Source organism: the organism of the source record quoted next, unplaced genomic scaffold, assembly GCF_019419815.1.
Source record: "Pyrus x bretschneideri cultivar Hongxiangsu unplaced genomic scaffold, Pyrus_bretschneideri_v1 Contig51, whole genome shotgun sequence".
Classification (NCBI taxonomy): Eukaryota; Viridiplantae; Streptophyta; class Magnoliopsida; order Rosales; family Rosaceae; genus Pyrus; species Pyrus x bretschneideri.
This window is the reverse complement of record NW_025999789.1, coordinates 575,061-590,626: the sequence shown is the minus strand read 5'-3', so window position 1 is coordinate 590,626 and position 15,566 is coordinate 575,061. Positions and strand designations below refer to the sequence as shown.

The 15,566-nt window shown below is 35.6% G+C and overlaps 1 protein-coding gene and 1 pseudogene across 1 annotated transcript in view; both read left to right on the top strand.

The window, feature by feature from the left end:
* Nucleotides 1–949: 949 nt before the first annotated feature.
* Nucleotides 950–15,566, top strand: part of LOC103954084 (putative disease resistance RPP13-like protein 1) — a 36,105-nt gene continuing 21,488 nt past the window's right edge. The window contains exons 1-2 of the mRNA XM_048570005.1: nucleotides 950–1,033; nucleotides 1,157–1,297. The gene's annotated coding sequence lies outside the window, so the exon portion shown is untranslated. The remainder of the gene's footprint in view (nucleotides 1,034–1,156; nucleotides 1,298–15,566) is intronic.
* Nucleotides 1,625–3,057, top strand: LOC125470653 (annotated as a pseudogene).

The window sequence follows — 15,566 nt, the reverse complement described above, 5'->3', positions numbered from 1 at the left end:
ATCGTGAAGACGCAAGTAAATTATGTGGCACTAAAATTCGGTTAACCGAGCTTAATCTTCAATTTTTCATAAGAAAAACAATTTTACTTGTTTTGCATGCAGCTCCATCTTTTGGCATTCTTCTTTTCTTGTATTCAAATTTTTTGAGCATACAAGTCCATAGGTTTGTCACCCTTTCTTAATGTGTAATTTTCTTTTTACCTAATTCTTTTGTTTGTAAGTTCTTACCTTTTAGGTTTTGTTATAAAGGGTTTGGTTTTATGTCTAATTTTTTTTCTTTGTATTTTATTTTTCAAGAGGGGTAACATTTATTTCCTCCTTTTTTCCTGTATTTTTTTTCTTATTTCATGAGAGACAAGGTTTATATCATCTCTATAACTTCTTTTTTCATATCAATAAAATTCCATTGTACCACTGAGGTTTTAAAAAAATGACAAACGATAGATAATCTACAATAATTCATATAAATTATCAGATGGGAAGAATTTGAACCCAAGATATAGTGGGGTTAAAAAGAAAAACCATATTTCAAGGACATTCAACCATGTGTAATAATTTCACTCCATCATGAAAATCTTGCTCAATTTTCCTTCCTTAAACATCGATTCCAGGGTATTCTTATAAAACACATTTCTCTTCATCTTCAAGACTTCAAAATGAAATCTAAAATAAATTTATTTTAACTTTTTACACAAATTAAAGTGTGGAGATTAGTTACAGTCCTTGTTACTAAACGATGGTAAAGCTGAAGCAGGATGCATGGTAACTTTGGTAAAATCTAGTGTCGACAGGATAAAGAGCCCGGGGGGGTTGCCATGCGTTTTCCTTCTGCCAAACTGTCAACTTTGTTTTCTTTTGCTTTGTGTTGTGTGGCTCAGGACAAAGAGGGAGAGATATTATAGCCGATTGAATTATTGAAGAGCACTAAAGTCTTTGTCGCCAGGAATCTGAATTCGTTGATTTCATAAGCGATCAGATCAACGGAAACAAGTTCCTTCATCTTCATGATCATCTGAAAACTTCAATTGATGCAGTAAGTTCTTCTTGAAAATATATGGGAAATCTATTTTTTATTGATTAATTATTTCATTTTATTCAAGTTTATATACTGAATTTTTTTTTCATCAATAACCAGCTATACGATATATGGTTTCAGGTTCAACACTTTGTGCAGTTTTAAGCTCGAGAGCTCAAGCTTCCAGGGAACTACTCCTTAATCTTAATTGGATTAAAGTTTCAACTTCAACTGAAACCTGATCCTCGGAAGCAAGTGTCCTCAAGATCTGACGACTTCCATGTAAGTTTATTGCCATACATCCGATCCTATATTTATGCGAATTTCGATTTGTGTAACTTGTCGCGTCCCAAAAATTAATAGTGCTATTTTAAAATGTAAAATACATATGATTTTTAATCTCAAATTTTTCTTTTGTACTTTGTCTTTCAAATTAAGCGATTTTCAGTAAAACGTAATTGAGCCCCTGTGTAGCCGGTAGGACCGTTATGGAATTACATAAATTTTGTATACAATAATTAGTTTCATCTGCTTAAATTGTGCAGCTGTGACTACTTGTGAGTCTTGATTGGTATTGCTCAACGGATCAAACTTCCAATTCAAGAAACTATGGCGGGAGAGGCTTTTCTTGTGGCATTCCTCCAAGTGCTGGTTGACAAGTTGGCGCATCGAGAGGTCTTCAAGTACTTTGGACTCGTAAAGGGGCGTCGATCAAAAACTGAAGAAATGGAGTGGCACCTTGTCTGCTATTGGAGCAGTGCTGAATGACGCCGAGGAAAGGCAACTGACGGCTGAGAGCAACGCACTGAAGCTCTGGCTCGATGATCTCAGGGACTTGGCTTTTGATGCGGAAGACGTGTTGGATAAATGTCATGCTAAAATGTTGAAACGTCAGATACAACATGCTCATCCAGCACAACAAGCAAAGCATGGAAATCAATTCCTAATCGTGTTTCCAAATTCAAAACAAGAAGCAAAGCATGGATATCATTCCTAATCGTGTTTCCAACTTCAAAATGAACTCGGAAATACAGAAGATTACCAAGCGATTACAAGAGATATCCGAACGAAAAGACCAGCTTGGTTGAGAATTGATACTGTGACGTCGACTATAAGGGCACGCCAAAACATATCCCCTAGTTCCAGTCAACCAGATGGACCTGTGATTGGAAGGGATGAGGACAAAAGGCAGATTGTTGAGCTGCTGTCGAAACAAGAGCATCGTGCTGCCAATTTCGATGTAGTTGCAATTGTTGGTATGGCTGGAGTCGGAAAGACAACACTTGCTGGACAAGTACTCAAAGATATGGTTGCAACTCAAACGTTTCAACCAGCTGTTTGGGTGTGCGTATCTGACGACTTCAACCTTGGAAGAGTGACAAAGCAAATTCTTGAATCAATCACATCTCGGCCATGTGCGACAGAAGATTACAATAAGGTTCAAGATGATTTGTATAAGGAGTTAGCGGGGAAGAAGTTTTTAATTGTTTTAGATGATGTTTGAAAACGTGTAGCTACGGTGATTGGATGAAGCTGCGGTCCCCTTTTCGTGATGGAGCACAAGGAAGCAAGATAATTGTGACAACACGTGATACAGATGTTTCAAAAATGATGGGAGCTGCCAAGCTGGTTCACAATTTGGAGCCCATGGAAATGATGTTTGTTTGCAAGTATTTGAGCAGCATGCATTCTTAAATTCTAACAACGACAAACCACCAAATTACGAGTTACTTAAGAAGAAAATTGTCGCAAAGTGTAGGGGATTGCCTTTGGCCGCGAGGACCCTCGGTGGTGTTCTACTTCGTAAAGAAACATACGAATGGGAAGAAATATTGAACAACAAACTTGGAGTCTATCAAATGAGGCCTGACATACTTCCAGTTTTGAGATTAACCTACTTTTATCTTCCTTCACATTTGAAAAGATGCTTGCCTATTGCTCAATACTTCCAAATGACTATGAATTCGAAGAGAAGAAATGATCCTTCTATGATGGCCGAGGGCTTTATTCTTCCCCGACCAGAAGATAATAAAGCAAATTGAAGATTTAGGTGCTGATTATTTTCGGAGCTCGTATCTAGGTCATTGTTTCAAAAAGTCAACCGAAAATACTTCAAATATGTGATGCATGACCTCATTGGTGATTTAGCACGATGGGCAGCTGGAGAAATTTGTTTTAGATTGGAGGATAAGCAAAACAGATGATGGTGTACAACTTAGATGTTTTCCAAGGCACGCCACTCGTCTTACATCACAGGTGATTATGATGGAGTTAAAAGATTTGAGGCATTTCTCAAGTGAAATGTTGCGAACCTTCCTGCCACTAAGAAAGGATTATGTTTGGGGTTATTTAAGTCATGAGGTTCCTTTTGATTTATTGCCAAAATTGCAATACTTGCGGGTGCTCTCTTTTAATAGCTATAAAATAACTGAGCTGCCAAACTCAGTCGGTGACTTAAGGTATCTTCGGTATCTCGACCTTTCTTACACGCACATTACCAGTTTACCCTAAATCAACAAGCACCCTTTACAACCTGCAGACATTGATATTGGAACGCTGTCGTAAGTTGAAATCATTACCTGCAGACATGAGTAATCTAATTAATTTGCGCCATCTCAACAACTCAGGTGCATCTCGTTGAAAGGAATGCCTCAAAACTAGGTAAATTGTGAATCTCCATCTTTGCCTAATTTGTGGTGAGTGGTGGTAGTAATCAATCAGGGAATAAGAGAGATAGAGTTCCTGATGCATCTTCGGGGGACATTGTGCCTCTCAGGATTGGAGAATGTGACTGGCATCGAGGACGCTCGGAGGGCAACTTAAAATGCAAGGAGAGGCTTGATTCGTTGGTCCTAGAATGGTCTCATTCAAGCGACACAAGAGAAACGGAATCCGATGTGCTTGACATGTTACAGCCTCATACAAAGATCAAGGAGCTCACCATCAAGAGATATGCCGGAAAGAAATTTTCATCATGGGTGGGATGTCCTTTGTTCTCTAATATGGTGCTTGTGCGCTTGAAGGGAGTGTAACAAATGTTTATCGTTGCCACCCCTCGGACAATTGCCTCATCTCAAAGAACTTTATATTGAAGGAATGAATGCAGTGGGAAGTGTTGGTGCTGAGTTTTATGGAGAGTGTATCTTGCCGTTTCCGCTATTAGAGATTCTTGAGTTTGTGGATATGCAACATTGGAAGGAATGGCTTCCTTTCCAAATGGATCACGGAAGTGGTGTTTTCCCTTGCCTGAAAAGGCTTTCAATATTGGATGTTCTAAGTTGGAAGGTAAGCTTGCCAGAGAACCTTGATCTGTTAGCCAAGCTTAAAATTTTTAAATGCGAGGAATTGGTGGTTTCAATTGCCAACTACAAACAACTTCGTCAAATAAACATTGAGGGTTGTAAAGCGTTGGTGCATACAGCTGCTAAGGTTGAGTTTGAGTTATTAGAGTCCTTGTGTCTTTCAAACATTTCGGAGTTGACGTCTCTGCAAACAGGGGAATTGTGCAGAAAGGGATTAACCAAGGTTAGAGAATTGAAGATTAATGGATGTAAGGAGCTGAAGTCTTCATTGAAGAATGAGGCTGGATTATTGCAGCAGTTGACTTCTCTTGGCCGTTTGAAGATCGAAGACAACTCTCCTCTAGTTGAAGAATTGGGAAAAGAAGCAGAGGAGTCGCAAATATTGGAGTGCACGATTGAACGTCTGGAGTTAATCAAGTGCGAAAATCTTTTGAAGCTACCAAAAGGGTTAAATCAGTTGTCGTCTCTTCAAGAGCTTTGCTTACACAAATGTTCACGTCTAGCTTCTTTTCCAGATGTTGGTCTGCCACCTTCTCTTAAAGACATCAAGATTACCGAGTGTCATTCGTTGATATATTTGGCAAATTTTCAGGTTCCCCAAAATCTCAGAAGAATAGAGATAAGTGCTTGCAAAAGTTTGAAATCACTAGTAGATGAGGAGGATGTTAGTTCTTGGTCGTCTTCTTGTCTTGAGCACTTGATTATCCGGAGTTGTCAATCTCTGACGTCGTTATCATTGAGTGGCCGGCTTCTCATGACACTTAAACACCTTGAGATGTTTGGTTGTGAACAACTGGAGCTAATCGCAGAGGACGGGTTCATCCCCGACAACACTAATTATTGTCTTGAATTTATTCAGATCCGGAAGTGCCAAAATCTGAAATCCTTACCGGTTGGCTTATGCCACCTCAACAATCTTCAAACTCTAATTATGGAAACTGTGGAAGTCTGTTTCTTTCCCGAGACTGAGTGGGGGGAGAAGACCCTCCAACCTGAGAGGGATCTGGATCAGCAATTGCCACAAGTTGGAGGCGCTGCCCGAAGACATGCACAATCTCAACTCTCTTGAGGAATTGAGGATCGACTACCTTGAAGGTGTGACTTTTCCTCCCAACCTCACGTCTCTTGAAATTAAGAAGGTCAAGAGTTGTAAGTCATTGTGGGAGTTGGAGTGGGGGTTGCATAGACTCACCTCTCTTAGAAACTTAAGGATCTTCGGTGAAGACCCGGATACGTGTCGTTTCCACCCGACATGGTCCGCATGGATACGCTCCTCCCCAAATCTCTCACTCAACTCGAAATAGATGGCTTCCCGAATCTGAAGAAACTGAGCAACAAGGGCTTTCAATTCCTCACCTCCCTTCAATTTCTGGGATTATCCGATTGTCCAAAGCTAGCATCCATTCCAGAGGAGGGTCTGCCTCCTTCATTAGAGGAATTAGTCATCAAATGGTGTCCAGTGCTAGAAGAGAGATGCCAACTAGGAAAAGGACGCTACTGGCACAAAATATCCCACATTCCTCACATAGAGTTATAATTTTAGAGGTATCATCGTATCAAGAAATGTTTTATTATTATTATTAATACTATATTATTGTTAAGCATCTTTGGTTGGATCTTGGCATCATGTCCACAATATTTTGTGGGATCATGATATCATGTCCAAATAATATTATCCAAAGGCAAATAGAGAAGAAGTTATAATCTTTTTGGCATTTTACTTATGTCCTCAAGATTTTGGGGTTTCACTGTTTCAGCATTGGATGCTTCTTCGCTTTGGGAGTCCAGTGGCTGACACAGTAGAGCTGGTTCTGTCCTGCTTTGGGAGCGATTCTTTGACGACAGCAATGGCTGTTTCTAGGCCAAGCTTTCTTCTCCCAAGTTTTGAGTTTTTCTCACTGGTTTTTCTCCGGGCAACATTGATTTGTAATACAAATGTGCTACTCTTTCTCCCAAGTTTGGAGTTTTTCCCACTGGGTTTTCTCCGAGCAAGATTTTAACGAGGTCATTTAATCCTAATCATTTGTAATTCCTCCCCTTGACGGAATGATTGTGACTTGTGAAGCTAGTAATGCATTTAATTTAATGTGTCGAGAATAATGCAATTAAAGAGGAATGGGAAAGCCAAGGGGCTTGTTGCTCAAGTGGGTAAGAGCGTTTTTACCCTTGCACCTGAAGTTATATGGTCGAATCTCACCTGATAAAGTGAAGAACTGTGTTTAACGAAGAAGTATTGTCGTATCAGAAATTAGATTACAGCAACACATGACCTATAGACTACAAAAACCAAATTCCATTTTTGTTACCTTTTTCGCCAAATCCTAAGTTGTATAACTCCAACCAACGGAATCAAATCCGATTAGTACAGATCATTCGCCTGCTTTCACATCTTTCCTGGATTACCACCCCGCTGTTGATTCGCAGCAGTGGGCGAGAATGGATCAAAAAGTTGCTGTCCTCCTCTAGGACCAGACGCGGACTTGCCAGAGGCAAATGCGAGATTGTTGCTGAACTGTTGATTTGGAGGACGTGGGATCTCAGGTTGAGTTGAGTGAGCAGGATAGTTTTGTTGAATTTGAATATGATTTCCTGGCCTTGGAGGCAGAGGACTGGGCAAATTGGGAATCTGGTGAGGTGGATTGAAGTTAGCCGGTCTCATTGGCGACTGGTGACTTAATTAATCATGTATATAATATTTGTATTAGTTGATTGAGAATTAGAGTCATGCAATTTCCCAATAACACATCGAATTGAAGGGTTTTCTTGGAAATTTTCGTTTTCTGTAATGATAGTTGCAATAGACTTGGATTGTATTTTTGCTAAATAGTATGATATGCTAGTTGGGGAACTTTGATTAGTATGCTAAATTCTTAAAACTGGGACGTCTTGATGTTTACAGACAGTTCTTCCAACATCATCAACTATATCAATTCTGCACCAAGTCCCAAAAGGTCATGTTGGGGTATATTCGAGAGGATGCGCTCTTCTGAAGACAATTACAGATCTAGGTGATGCGCATTGAGAAGTTGTTTGCATAGGGCCTTAACTTTGCCTGCTTCTCATTATTTCAAATTTCAGGTTTTCATCTCAAGCTGCCTTTGGTCACCCATTTTGAACCCATTCAAGTGACCCTGCAGACTAATCATGTAACTTTAGTAATCCATGTTTGGAAGATTGAGGATTCTGTCTTTCCATTCATTATAGTTTTTAGCAACATTGTAGGTAAGAGATATTCCATGTGGTACAAAAGGGTGTGTCATGATCAATTTTGAGAAGATTGAGGTAAGGCTATGCGATATTATTCTTTAGTGTTTGTTTATTAGTTTCACTTAGTTGAAGGTCTTGAAAAACTCCATTTAATAAATTCAGAATGTGTAATCCTTTAGGAGCCGTCTGATAACCATTTGGTTTTTAGTTTCAAGTTTTCGTTTAGATTTATTTTTGGGCATTTACGATAACTTTACTTTAGTATATGTAGATTAATATTACAATTTAATATAAATTTATATATTATCTTCTTCTTAGGTTCTTCAACCATTTAACTTCTTAGAATATCATTTTTGAAAAAAGATGGAGTAGTGCATTTTATAGTGTGGCCTAACTTCCTTTTCATTGAAGTGAGATTTTTGAGAGGACTGCTGGATCTCTAAAAATGAACTTGGTGGAAATTCTTTATTACACTATTCTGTCTTAGAAGTTGTGAAGTATATGCAGGTATGGATGTTGTCTTAGCTAGATCGTTGTTTTAAACAACTGACTCATTTTTTGCTATTACTTTTCAAATTTTACATATGTAGATACTCTCTCTTCATTTTTCAGATGGTTGACAAATTGGATGATGAAACTATGGCAATAGAACTTGGTCCACCTGATTCTAAAGAGGCCCTATAAGGTAATATGCTCTGCCTCAATTTTACAGACCTCTTACATTAGTTTTTTCTTGCTCCTTTTTAGCACTTGACATGATTTCAGGATGTTGAAAGAGCCCTATTCCGAGCACATGTCGAGGGTCAACTAAAGGTTAACAGATTTGTATATTTATTATTAGCTAACTCTTAATTATGATGCCGTTAATTATTAGCTAACTCTTAAACTTACCTTGGTCTAATTACTTTCTTGAATTCGATCTGTTTTTGTAGAAACTTGGTTGCAATGCAAGTTGGAAACACATAAAAGTTTGATCGCGTCCAATAGAATTGCCAGAGAAGGTCATCTCCATTTCTTTCAAAATCAGACTTCTTTTTGCACACAAAAACACTAGGTAGACACTTATTATCCTTAGTTTGTTCATGATATAATTCTACTGTCTGTAAATTTATTTCAATTTTTTTCCCTTGCCTGGGATGCTTCCTTAATGACCAACATAGCAGAGGACAACTTTTAATGTTGCAGTAAACAACATTTTTAATACACGAAATAGGTTTCTCTTTTGATATTTAAATTCATTCAGGATGAGGTTGTTTATAATTTGCATTGGCATTGGTAACTCAGTTTTTGACTCAAACATTGTTTATGAAGATTGAAAGGGAATTGTTATTAGCGCTTCAAAAATCTCATTCTGCACTTCAAACTTTCTATATTAGGAAAGAAAAATACACTTGCGAGGAGTGTTGAATGAGATTTTTGAAGTACCAATAACACTTTCCGATTGAAATTGCATAATCATTCAAATAGTTTTCAATCCTACAGTAGCACGCGGGTACAAATTCTAGTTTATATATACTAAAACCCAAACTAAATGTTACTGTTTATTAAAAGTAAAATGTCAAAAATGCCCTCCAAATTTTTTGACCGCTTCTCTTTCTATCTGTGTTGCACAGGAAATGACAGTTATGCCCTTTCGTTCCACCAGTCCGTCACTCGTGTGTGTTTTGCACAGTGAATGACAGTTATTCTAGATCTTTCTTGCTTTTTCACTTTCTTCTCTGGGATACCTCGACTCGTTGGTTTTTCGCCCTCCGTTTTTCTTCGTATGTGATTTTGTTTTCTGTCGTCTGCTGATTCGTCGGTTTCTAGCGATGTTGTTCTTTGATTACTCATCAAAGTTCTTAATTTCTACCTGGTTGCTCGCATAGTTTTTTTGCATGTCTGATGCCGTTTGGTTTTCGATTTCAGCGATTTTTACCATTTTTTATTCGATTGGAAATTGGTTTGGGCTGGTCTAATCCAGCGTTTCCAGGTAAGTTTTGCATGTTTATCAGTCTATATGGTTTCGATTTTCTGTGTTTGGTTCGATAGTTTTTGTAAATGTCTGATGCAAATCGATTTTCAATTTCAGGAAACGGTGCCTTTGAAATTTTGGGATTTTCGATTTCGATTTTCCAAGCTCTCTGTGTTAAAGGTATGGATGTGTTTTAATTTATTTTCCCTTGTTTTGCTTGCGCTTGTTATTTTTTTTTTTTTTTAATTTTGTTTTGCTAATTTGGAAAGGTTTTCTGTCCGTGTTTGTGTTGTGAGTTGGTTCATACTTCATAGTGTATATAAATGCGTTAGATTTTATTTATTTATTATTTATTTATTTGTTTTCCTAATTTGGTGTAGTTTTCTCGATGTGTTTGGATTGTGGGTGTGTTCATAGTTTTTTCTTTTGTAGGATTATTGAAGTGTGAATTATATATTCATTTTTAATGGCGGGCGTTAAGTTATTAGTGTATAGAAACAAAAAATGTGTTTGTTTCGGTTTAGGCACTATTGGAGGGTTAGAGATGCCGTTAATATTTTTGATTAAAATTGTTGCTGTTATAATATCGCACATATTAAATTTTTCGTATCTACAAGCTAAAAATGTATTCATTTCAGTTTAAACAGTATTGGAAAATTAGCGATGAGTATTGGTTAATCAAATTGTTAATGTTATGATGAATGTTAAAAGTTTACTTTATGAATTTATTTTTCATGATAGAGGTTAAATTATGAGTGCTAATATACTGATTTTGTGAAATTTTTTGTCTTTGCAGGTTTTTCTGGCTAATGAAATACCTTTGCCATCGCTCTCCAGGTATAATTATCTTTCTGTTTTTTCTATTTCCAAATTATGTATACTGAATTTTGAAGGCATATAAACTTAAATTGATATTACTTGACAGGAGGTTCCTGCTTATTCTCGAACCTCGAGTGGTCATATGTAGAACCTACTTGGTTATGCATGCTCAATCCATTTTGTATATAAAATGATTAAGGTATGAGATGCATTTTTTTTTACTCAATGAGGTTGTTACATGGTTTGCCAAAGTTAAAATTTTTATTTCTTCATGTTAACGAAGAGGGCAAATTTCAAATTGGTCCAAGTATTTCTTAAAGTTGCTATTTTGATTTTTGGAAAAGTGTCAAGTAGTTTTAATTTCTCTGTGCAGTCTATGCAATGTTTTTTTTTTTTCTTTTTCAAAAAGGTATTTCTTCATGATTGGGTATTGCTGTGACGAGGACAAGAAGTTGCTGGTGGCGGAGTACATGCATCATGATACACTTGCCAAACATCTCTTCAACTGTATGTGCCTCCTATATTCAGATATTCAATGAATTTGTTTTTTATACAATTTTTGGCCTTTCTTTTCTGCACAAGATATGGGAACATGTTTGACACATTGCTTGAAATATGAGGAGGAACACCCTTTACTTGAAAGTTGCACTGCGTTTCAACGAATACGAATATGAATTGGTTGCATCTACTTGTCTATTTGTAATGTGAAAAGCCATGCGATTGAAACTTAAAAAATTTCAATCTAGATTTGATGAGTCCTACAAAGACATAATTTTCTCTTCTTTTACATAACATATTGATTTCTTGGGGCGTTAATTGCTTTAAAGAATGCATTTGTTCCACATGAGCAATATTGTCATCTCAAACCACTTTCACAAATTAAGCTGATTCATTATCTGCAATATGTGCCATTTTCATTTCAATTTGTGACTCCTATTTTGCTTTTCCCATTCTCATATTCTTGACAAGTGGTCACTGAAATTTATTGCTTATAGCTATTCAAAATGCTTCATGTATAAATTCTTCTCACACGTTCTTGATAGGGGAGAATCAGACTTTGAGTGGGCTATGAGACTAAGAGTTGCTCTGAAAATTGCCGAAGTATTGGATTACGGCAGTATTGAAGGCCGCCCATTGTAACATGACTTAAATTCATATATGGTTCTCTTTGATGAGGTGATGTCTCCAATTTCCTTCCCTAAATTTGTTTATTTAGTTTTTCAATTTTTACAAGAAGTGAGATAATTTTGATCACATATCATTGTGGACCTTTTTTTGATAAGTAGACATTTTTTTGCTCTGTTAAGACTTTTTATCTGACAACTACATGGATTTATATGAGATCAAAGTGGTAATTTCATGGATGGTGTTGCAAGAATGGCAATCCTCCGCCATCGACTTTTGGATTGATGAAAAACAGTAGGGATGAAAAAAGTTACAGCACTAATCTTGCACACACCTCCTGGATATCTAAGAAATGGTAATTGCCTATTTCCCTTAAATCATAATTATTATTTATTATACCATTTTTTATACACCTTTCTGAGGGATAAACTGAATTTCTGACTGAGTCAATGAGTAAGATTATATGAATAAGGAGCTATATTGTATAATCTGCTGAATATTCCTGCTATACCCTCATCCTGCGAGATTAAGAATACTTGAGAATGATGAGTTGAGATCAGTGTGCCAATTATTGCCATCATGTGCTTTACACTAAGGCTAAAGTCACAATGCAATTTTGAACTTTGCAAAATGAACTCTATGCATTGCAAATCCATCATTAAGACTAAACTCTCAGTGCAATTAATAGTGTGACTAGAAAGTGTTATGTTCCAACTTTGGGACTGTCCTTTTGGACATTCTGAGTGAAAAACACCTCTCCTGGTCATGTTATCTGTTACTTTTTTGAATCTCGATATTCCCTTTTTTTTTTTTTTGTCTTTCTTTTGCTTTTCTGCTGCTTTCACGCTCATTTGTTGCTCTTTGAATTGTTTTGAGGATACCCAATTGCCCAAATTGTTCAAATTTGGCCATTCAGTAAGCTTTTATGTGCATTTTTTGTTTGGTTCTTTTTTGAAATGAATATAATTTGTAAGAAGTCTGTTGGCATAACCAAGTGTTTTTTTTTTTTTTTTTTTTTTTAATGAATTCACTTCTTTCAGGAACTGTAAAGGAGAGAGAGGTCTGTTTTGTTTGGTGTAAAGTTTATTTTTTTGTATTTAAATTATCTAGATGAGCAATTGGTGTTTTGTTTTTCTGTCAGTGAGTATTTTTGCGTTGTGTGGTTAGCAGTTATGCAGAATACCATATACAATGTCTGCATTTTGTATTGTTAGCATATGTTATAAACAGAATACCATATACAATGTCTGCGTTGTGTGGTTATATGTATATGTGATAAATTTATATTTACATTATCTAGATGAGGCTGAATCAAAGCGCAAGGCAAAACATTGGTGTCAATGGAAGAAAGAAACAAAATCTGCAAAAGGGGCAACTGAAGTGATGGAAATTGGAGACAAAATGAGAAATTTGATGCTTTTTATCACAGTGGACAAGTCATTACAAGCTAATCATACTGGTAATAGAAATTACTCTCTGCTTGGATGCTTTTGAACATGGAGAGAAATTGAATTTGTATTTTAGAATTAGCGTTCTTCTTGATGTTCAACTGTTTGGAAAGGTTTTTTTTTCAAATTGTATTTCGAATTAGTCTTCTTTTTTGGTTTCTACTAGTTAGTGTTCTTTTTTATTTAGAACAAAAGGTCAGTAATTTCCTTCCTGCATTCCACATGTATGTAAATAGTATTGCCTATTGTTAATGAACAATGAGACATCAATCACATGTACTAACATAGTATTTCAGACATGCTTTATATGATTTTAAAACCCGCAGCAACGCTTGGGTACCAGTCGCTAGTAAAACCTAATTCCTAACCCCTTTAAACCAAAACTTAGTAGGTCTAAATCTGCAGAACATGTTGAAAAACACCAAAATGTTAGGAAAAAACAAGAAAAGTCTCTAATGTCTTTGTTAAGTGGAGGGGTTGGTTTAACAAAAATACCCTTAAAATGGTGGTCATTTAGTCGTTCACGTGGCAACTTAACAAGGATATTTGATAAGTTTTGAACGGAAATATCAAAATGATTTACGATAGACAAACTTAGGGAAGTTTTATCAATTTTCATTGTCAGAAATCAAAATGAGGAGTTATATCAGTCTCAAGAAGCTTTTTAGCTAAAAAGACAAAAAAAAAAAAAAAAAAAAAAAACGAAATGTGGAAAACTACATTTCAAAATCCATCCAAGGGGGTACGATCATTTACATTTATGATCAAGGATAATGTTAGGAAGATTAAAATTTCTAAATTAAATTTTGTAAACTAAATGATGTGAGTGTTGATTTGATTATTACTTAAATATTGATTAACATGTTTATTTCTAATTAGTGAGTGAATGACATTTATTTAGTTTGCCAATTTAGTTTAAATATTTAGTATGTCTAGCATTACTCTTACGACCAATATCCAAAGGGGTTTGAACTGGTAAGATTAGTAAGATAGCAATAGCTGTGGTAGCTGACTGCAAAGTCAATGTATTGACAAAGTATGAAGTTTGTTATTTTGTTCAAAGACAAATGTATGAAGTTAAGTCCTACGATTCCTTAAAACTAAAGTTTGTTATTTTGTTCAAAGACAAATGTATGAAGTTAAGTCCTACGATTCCTTAAAACTAACTTTCCACGAAACATGTACACCAAGAAAATTCTATCCACATGTCTTTGATATAGACGACGAGTTTCCAAGAAAAATCAAAGACAACGACAAGAGTAATTCTAAAGGTCATATTTCTTGCCATGCTAATAATTTGTCCATTATAATCAATTAATATAATAAAAATGAAGGAAGTTGAAGATCAACAATAAAACTAATTAGTAATATGAAAAGTAGTTTAAATTAATTTTTTAATTATAGCACGTGAACAACACAAAGCAGTCGTGTAGCATGTGTGGCCATTAGGCTTCATACGCCAGACAACCTACTATGATACCATGAAAAAAAGTTGAGGTTTCACCATAAAATCAATTGACAAAATAAAAAATAACCTAGCATTTAAGTCAATGCAATTTTTTTTTATTTTTTATTTATTAATATGAGATACATTCTTAAAATATAAAATTAAAAAAATAAAAAACCATCAAATGCGTACAATCAGTTTATAGGATTGGAAAATATAATCACTTGAAATATTTTATTAACAATAATGAGGCACGAGATAATTCACTAAAGGCATTTGGAAGATTCACACCATAATAGTCTGATGACACCAAAGATGCTTTTTTTTTTTTCTTTTTTTCTTTTTTTTTTTTCCATCTTCTTCAAATCGTTGGTGGCATTTTCTCCCTGACTTATCCGATTCACATTTGTGGCAAAGATTCTTCGTGGAAAGTTAGTGCGAACTGGAACTGGTTGTCGTTGAGTTATACATGTGACTAGTCGCTGCCCCATCACATGTTAAAAAGAAGAGAAATGCTAAGGGTATTATCTCAAAAGTGAAATGAACTTTTTATCATCTTACCTTTTAATATCAATTTATGTATCAACATTATAAAATATTATGGAAAAAAAAAATAGATGGACTATAAAAAATCCCACTTTTGAAAAAGTTAGTTAACATCTCCCTAAAAAGAACAAATAAGAAAAAGAAAAAGAAAAAAGGAGGACCACTAGACCCAATTGTGGGATTATATAATAATTGTCTTTTGTGATCACTGATTAGGATGGATGGGTTAACCAAATTCACAAAGTCTAGTTTTTTTGCTAAAATTAATACCATATTTTAGTTTAGGCACCAATGGAAAAGTCAACTAAAACAATTCTACAAAATTATTATATTTCAAAATAATTACAAGATTGTCACTCAATCCTACAATGTTTTCCGACTAACCAACTTGTATTAGTGGTCGATTCCGATCAATTTTTCTGGCAACTGGCTAATCAATTTTTCTAGTCTAAAGGTAGCTATTCAATAGTGACTTTCATAAATACATGTAAAGCGACGGATTTTCTCTTAATTAAGTTCTTTGATTTTATTTTGTATACATGTGAAGAAATAATAAACTTAGAAAATAAACATAATTGAAGATAAAAGGTTGAACTTATTGCTATTTTTTATGTAATGTAGAACAATGACTTCAAATTTTTCGGCACCGACGATGGTGGCCGAAACGAGATCCGACACTGGCGCACGGAGACCAGCGAGCTGT